General features: G+C 37.8%; 1 protein-coding gene across 1 annotated transcript in view; it reads right to left on the bottom strand.

The window, feature by feature from the left end:
* Positions 1-8,086, bottom strand: part of LOC107663791 (doublecortin domain-containing protein 2-like) — a 21,933-nt gene that overhangs the window by 4,552 nt on the left and 9,295 nt on the right. The gene's annotated exons all lie outside the window — the stretch shown is intronic.

The raw sequence follows: 8,086 nt of genomic DNA, 5'->3' as shown, positions 1-8,086 counted from the left end.
TACTGGAGTAATATTTTATTATACGTATCTGTACTTTTACTCAAGTACTTGATTTGTGTACTTCGTCCACCACTGTTGAAATACTGTTATAGTTTGTAATATTTTGAATTATATATATCTTCCTTTCCTTTATATCTTAATTTTAGTTGAAGTTTTAGTCATTTTGTTGTGCTTTTGTCAGTTTTATTTTTCTTAACATTTAATATGTCTATATATAGTTTTTATTCAATTTTATTTCAGTTTTAGTTTTTTTAGTACATCAAGTTAAAATAAATGAAAATGAGAAATGTTACTTTGGTAACTAGCTAAAATAAAATACATTTTATATATGTATGTATTTATTTATTTTAGGTTAACGTTTATTTAAAATAAAATGCTTTATGGTTTTAGTTAACTATAATAACCCTGGATAGAGTCAGGTTCATAATTTCTTGTCTGATTTTGTTGGCATAGCAGAGTTAAAGGTTTTTCCAGAGTGGATTTTGGATTTCTCTTTTTATCACTCCATAAATCAGAAAACAAATACATTTTCACCATGTTTTTAGAAGTAAAATGCTGTATAAATCAGTGTGAATGAAATCTCTGTAAAAGCCTTCAGAATATAGACAGGAATGGTGTATGTAAGTGCTGCTGAAGTGGAGAAACAGCTTCACTTCCATTCTTACAACACATGATACATAAAGAACACAGTGCAAATCAATTACAGCAGACGTGATCGAGAATATGGTAATAAAATGTGCAAACGTGATGCAAATGAGGACGAAAACATGTGCTGCTCCCGAGGCAACCAATCACATTCATAACCTCATCAACACCGAGAGCGTATGAAATATGTATGACAGACACAGATTAATCACACATTCACACTTTTACACTCTGAGGTTGCACTGCACTTTGTATTTGTACTTGAATTTACAACCCCGAAACAACCTTGTTCAAAAGTTTACCTATATTATTGCATCTTCATATTTGAACTCTTCCTGACTTTATGATTTTGAGATCCATCTTTTCACATTGACAACTCAACTATTACAAAGATGCCCTTGTGTGTGTGTGTGTGTGTGTGTGTGTGTGTGTGTGCTATTATTTTGTTTGAACATCTGTTCTATGAAAACAATTAAAACAATTAAATTAAATCAAATTATTAACATTCAGTTTAGTCAAGGTGTGTCTAAACTTTTGATCTTTTTGATCTTTTTGATATTAAATCACATTGTTTGCTTATAAAAAAGCTTTTAACATGCTGATAGCCAGATTAATGAGCGCTTTTAATCGCAGGCTGCCACGGCATCACAAAAACAGAACTGTCACCTACTAGAGTTCAACCAAACGGCCGGCTTCAGCCCCCACTGACCTCACCGACATCAGATTTACCAGCTAAAGGGGCTTTTCATTTTCACGGCAAAACCGCAAGTTTACACTACGAAAAGACTGTGCACATGGGAGAAATGAAGGAGGGAACCTGAGAAAACCAACAAAGACTTGATTTCTAAAGAGGTGACAGCCTTGAAATACAACACTGACCAAAACGGCACTGTGTTTTAAAACATATCATATCTAATCATTACAAAAACCTGACAGTGTGGCAGCGCAATTACATTTCATTATATCCCCCAAACAATATACTTCCACTAAACCTTCTATGGCGCCGTTAAAATAAAGCATGTGACCTTCAGTCTCTCTCGCTGATAACAGATTAAGAACAATGCAAATGATGAAAGAGACCTATTCAACATGAGGCGCTTTGTTATACTTCTATAAAGCACAAGGGCAAAGAAACACACTGATGATCTCTGGCTTCTGTGCGAGCATTTCCAGATTTGTACTACAGTACACTGCATTCATGTAAGTATTTGCATTATTCTGAAGAACATGTGAGTGATTGTTACCAGTCCCAGTGTGAAAGAGCCCAGATCTCTGTGTCATTCTGGTCTCAACATCGAGATCAAATACACACAGCATTTAGAACAGATCCCTGACCTTGTACATCAACAGTGATGGTCTTTGCATAGACCACTGATACAGCCCATCTGACTGAGAAGAAGCAATTTCTTCACCTATAATAGTGACGTGACTCACAATGGAAGTCACTGCTGGGACTTTCAGGCTTTAATGGCCTTCACACTGTATAATCAGTATGAATCGCTCCCCAATGGGGCTTAATTGGGAATATTTTAAGGCGCACAGTGCCTTTTGGTGGAAAGCAATTTGCCACTTCTGACAAAAATAAACCACTATGCTTCTGGTGGGAGGACTGGATAAAATGGCACTGATTACCACCTCCTCCTTGTCTAAGTGTGTACAGAAAGCGTGGGTGGGTTAATCAGTGCAGACTTTCATTCGCTGGAGTGCGCTCCTGCGCTCCTTTCTTGCGCTCCTGTTGATTTGTCAGAGGCAGACAGGAGACTCCTATAAGAGCGCTGTTACCAGCGGCCAGCAAACCCACAGAGGCAACCGTCCAAGCTCCGCACAGCAACTGTTACACGGGCCTCTGTCTCGGCCAATCACATTCACCAGCCTCTTTCAGAAGAATTTCAACAGACAGTTCTGAACAAGTTCCTCTGAAGTATCAAATATCAAGGAGTCTATTCCTAAAGCAAATGCAAACGCAGCCCTAGGCTTATTTGCACACATGAATATTTCATACACCACTTAAAGAAAGATAATGTAGTGATTCTGATCTTTCTCAGCTGGGTCTTGCCATTCATTTCTAATTATTTGTGAAATGTACTAGCAATTTCTCAGCAAGAATAGTTTAAAAGTCAATCCTACACCATTTTTTATTATTTTTGTGTGTGTGTGTGTAAAGCAGTAGGTGAAAAGTACCCGGATAACTTGCTTCTTCCAGTGAGATTCTGAAATGTTCATGCATCGAATGGACGCTTTACTGTCACACGAGGCTATGGGAGAGGAGTTATGAATGGCAGTCAAGCAACACAGCTGACACTGGTACAGTAGGTCACATGACAATGAAAACACGACGAATGTAGTCAATCCTGATTACATGCATTTACTACACATATTCATACCATACCAGACATTTTTATTAATGGTCGCAAAGTAATTACTTACTTAAAAGAAGCACCTACTCAGAGAGTACGGTGGGTGTAGAAAAGAATGAGCCCTCTTTAAAATAATCACACTTTGTTGCTTTGCAGCTTGAAATGAAGACGGACACAGTGCAGTATTTACTCAGTGCAACTTATAACATCCAAGTGAAGGATAAAACACCAACATGTCAGAAAAAAATAAAAACCACAATCACTGAGTTGGTAAAAGGATCAGCTGCTTGTGTGAGTATTTTGTTGAAGCACCTTTAGCTTTAATTACAGCCTTTAGTCTGTTGGGATTTGTCTCTACTAACTTTGCAATATTTTCTTTGCAGAGCTGCTCAGGTTCAGTTCAATGTGACGGTGAGTGTGTGTGGACTGCAGTCACAGATGTTCAGTGGGGTCTAAGTCTGGGCTCTGACGAGGACATGCAAGGACATTCCGCTTTTTCTCCTTCAGCCACTGTGTGCTCAGTTTTGCTGTGTGCTATTGTTTGGTTTTGAGGCCAAATAATTCAATTCAAGATTCTTCAGAATCTTCAAGGTGCGTTTTGGCAAAGCTCAGTCTGACTGCATGTGGCCTTTCTTGAGGAGCGGCTTTTTTTTCATACGAGCCACATTTGTGATATTGTTGTCACATGCACACAATGAGCACTCTTTGTCATAAACTCCTGCAGCTGCTTCAGAGTTGCTGTAGCTCTCTTTCGCCTCTCTGATCAGTTTCCTCCGGCTCTTTCATCCAGTTTGGAGCGACGTCCTGATCCATGCATGTTTTTTTTCTGACATGTTGGCGTTTTATCATTCACTTGGATGCTATAAGTTGCACTGAGTAAATACAGCTGGATAAAACAAAAACTGTGTCTTCATTTCAGGCCGCAATGCAACAGAATGTGTTAAAGGGGGCTGATTCTTTTCTACACCCACTCTATGTGATTTCAGACACATTCACACAGGAACGAAACAGGTGTCTGTCTTTATGAGTGAGTCATTGAATCATTCACTCAACCAATTCATTCAAAAATTCAGATACATTCATGAAGGATACAAGTGCTTAAATCATTTACACATTGTTGCTTGCTTAAAATCCAGATGAGACTGATAACAGTGATGACAGAATGTAAATGATTTTTAAAGCTGAAGTGTGTATAAACAGGTTTTCCCAAACACTGTCCTTATTTTCAACTGGTCAGACGCTATCCTGTTCAGTTTTGATGACTTATACTGTAGATTGCTCTGATTATTTCGGAATTCGGAAAGGCTAGCAATAACAAGCTAGCTTTGAAAGCAAGATCCCACCTTCCCTGCATGACTCTTCAAAGCCACGCCTCCTCCAAAACACACGACTGCACATAATATTTCAATAACAACGCCTTCCATTCTCACTCGGTCTGCAATAGCGTAACAGAATGCGCTGATGACGTATCATGTCTGCGCGAACAGCCTATCGTAATGTTCGGACCGAATAATCTGATTGGTCAAACATTTTATGGTCCTACGCCTTCCACAGACAATATAAATACATATAAATACATTTAGACCACTTAACTTATAGATTGCTATCGGGATATGAAGAGACTTTCAACCAGCACAACAAAAAGTGTTTTTGAACCAAATCATCTAGCCTGCCTTTAAGGTAGAATAGGACTAAAATCATTTACCATAAAAAAAATTAAAAAAAATCACAGACTTCACATCTCAGTAGCTGCACATGCACATTGAAATCCTTTGCCTATCTATGACATTAATATTAAGAAATACTATATTATTCACATCAAAAAAAAAACAAAACTGAAGTATTGAATGCTAACAGGTTTTGGCAAACACTCTACTTAGTTTCAGCTGGTCAGATGATCAGATAGTCCTGCTCAGATAGTTTCAATGGCTTAGTTATCAATGGCTCTGAATATTAAGGTAGGACAGGACTACAATATTTTACCATTTAAAAAAAAAAAACATTAATTGAACATCTCAGCAGCTGCACATTCATACTGTAGAGGACTTTATGTTTTAGAAATGGCCTATATAGTATTACTGAGAAATGCTGTATTATTCGTATATATAAAAAAAACAGTATGTCTATCTTCAAATACTAATGCGATCACACTGGTATAGGACACAGAAAACAAAATCACGCAGAGACTGAGGAAAAGACAGTGTGACAAGAAAATGACATTTCTACATTTAAAGAAGGATCTGGCTCGCTCTTCCAAATCCGCTTTTATTCTCGTCTCTCGCCTCTGGTTCAGATATTGCATTACTGCCATCACTGCAGGCCATGATCTAATTAGAAGCGAGCAAGGCTTTAGCACTTGTCACATCTCAGTCTGTTCGGAGGTGCTGAAAGACCTCAGACACACACACACACACACACACACACACATGGTCTGATCAGTGAAGTGAGGCACAGGGAGAGGCACCTTAATGGCCTATTTCAGCATTATTACAGTGTTGTGGATGGATTGTCAGCAGGAGCCCTGAGATACTGAAGTGTGAAAGCCATCAGCGGCTCTCGTCCGTCTCCACACTCCTCTGATCCTCCCTGTCATTACTGGAGTGGGATGGAGCCGCAGCAATTTCCCCCAGATTCCTCCTTCTCTCTCTCAAACACATCCACACGTCCTCCATCTCCTCCACCAGCCTCTCTGACTTCATTATGCCATGTGATTGGAGAATTTGCCCTACATTCACTTAATACTTGTGCCATCTGTTAGACTCCCTCGTTAATGGTGTCAGATCCTCTGCAAATCATTGATATTGAAATGTATGCACATCTTTTTACAGTCCTTAATACAGGTTTAGCTGATTTCAGTTTCTGCCTGTAGGTCGGTATTAGATGAACTAAACAGTGATCAGAGAGCCCCAAAGCTGCCCATGGAACAGAGTTATAGCGTTATATTCCTGCCTTCTAATGGACGGTTTATTTATCAAATAGGGATATCCATCAGCGCAAGAGCGACTAAATGTTTTGTCTGTGTCGAAACCGGCACTTTAAGACTGAGCTTTACTCAAAACAGTCTTTATGATTCATTGACATTTTAAATTAACGTGTAAAAATCATTTTATTAATAATTATCATTTTCAACTAATTAAAGTTCACTGTGTATTTTTTCTTCATTTGAAAGTTTTACATCTAAATTCATTATATCATCATTCATTGCTGAAAACCTTCACATTTGTTAGACACTTCTATCCAAAGCGACTTGCACTGCATCAGATGTTTACATTTTTATCACTTCGTGCTTTCTCGGGGGACTGCTTTAGTACTATGCTATTATTTACCATGCTTTAGTATAAACACGAAACTGGCATATTGACAAGTGCAAAATACACACAAATGACTGAGTACACCTTTAGTCATTTTTAATTTCATGTTAATTTTAAATGACTTCTGTCTAGCTTGTGATGTTTCTGATCTATTGACTTCAACATTTTTACCTTAATCTTGACCCAGTATTGCATTTCAGCTGAGATCTGTGTTCACTGTCTGATGTCAAATAACACAGACATTTATCTTGCGACATTGGAAACTTCATTCATTTACAATTTGATACGGTTAAACTGACTCACTGTTACCATTTGGTAATTGGTTTGATTCTGTCATAGTCACTCGAATCACCTCCTGACGTGACCTTGCTGGAAATCAGAGCCATTACAGTCTTCATTCATTAAATAAAAAGAAGAGATGTCTGTGTAAAATCTGTCTTATGCTAAAACTCAACAGATTATGTTTACACATAAAATACCTTCCACTCAGTGAAGACGATTACTTCCGGTGAGGTTCTGAAATGTGCACCCAATAGACACTTTTACCATCCCATGAGGCCACGGGAGAGGAGTTATGAATGCCAGCGAAGTGATGCAACTGACGCTGCTATAGTAGGTCACATGACACTGACAACACGACAAATGTAGTCAATCCAAACTACATTCAAATACCACACAAATTCATACCATACAGAACATACAGGTCGCAAAGTACTTACGTATTTAAAAGAAGTACCTACTCAGAGAGTATGTGATTTCAGACACATTCATAAAGGGCCGAAACCGGTGCCTGTCTTTATGAGTGAGTCACTGAATGCTTCACTCAACCGATTCAAAACTAGACCCGACCATTCAAAAACTCTGACTCATTCAGAAATGAAACGAGTGCTGGAATTATTTACACATTTTTGCTAAAATCAAGATGAAATCAAGAAAATCAAGACTACTAAATTGATCTATTTGTATGACAGAAGTAAAATATGTTTTATAAGTGTTCAATTTCTAAAAACAAAACACTCAACTGCTCAGACGACCAGATAGTCCTGTTCAGATAGTTTTAACGGCTTACTTATAGATGGCTCTGAATATTAAGATAGGCTAGGACTAGAATATTTTACCATAAAAAAAATGAAAAAATAGACCACCATTAATTTTGTGACTCAGTAGCTGCACATTCATACTCAAAAGTATTCATGTTTTAGAAGCGGCTTATATATGCAGTGTTGGGGGTCACATAATCAGATTACTATAAAAAATATTTATTTGTTTATTTATTTATTTATACAAAATATTTATTTGTTTTTTTATTTATTCATTTATTTTAAGAAATAAGCAAACCCAGCCCGGGTGACAAAAAGTAACGTAATCCATTACTTTCTATAAAAAGTAACCAAGTAATACAATTAGCTAATTTTTCATAGAGTAACCCAATATTGTAATGCATTACTTTTAAAAGTAACTTTCCCCAACACTGCATGTAAAATGTTATATTACAAAAGATTACATAAGAATGGTTTAATATAGAAACACGTTCTGCTAGGCCAAAGAAACAGAAGCGTGAAGAAGTGAAGAGATGTGCTTCTGTTGACTTCATCCCCATGGAGATTTAATAGGCTTGTATTGGGCCACGTGGGTACCAGCAGGACCTCGAGTGCTAATGAGGGTATAACGCTTCTGCACTCACTGCACACACACATACACACAGACACAGACACAGACACACACACACACACACACACACACACAGACACAGACACAGACACAGACACAGAA

Source organism: Sinocyclocheilus anshuiensis, unplaced genomic scaffold, assembly GCF_001515605.1.
Source record: "Sinocyclocheilus anshuiensis isolate Anshui unplaced genomic scaffold, SAMN03320099.WGS_v1.1 scaffold187, whole genome shotgun sequence".
Taxonomy (NCBI): domain Eukaryota; kingdom Metazoa; phylum Chordata; class Actinopteri; order Cypriniformes; family Cyprinidae; genus Sinocyclocheilus; species Sinocyclocheilus anshuiensis.
Note: the sequence above shows the minus strand (reverse complement) of the source record. Positions and strands in the feature narration are given on the sequence as shown.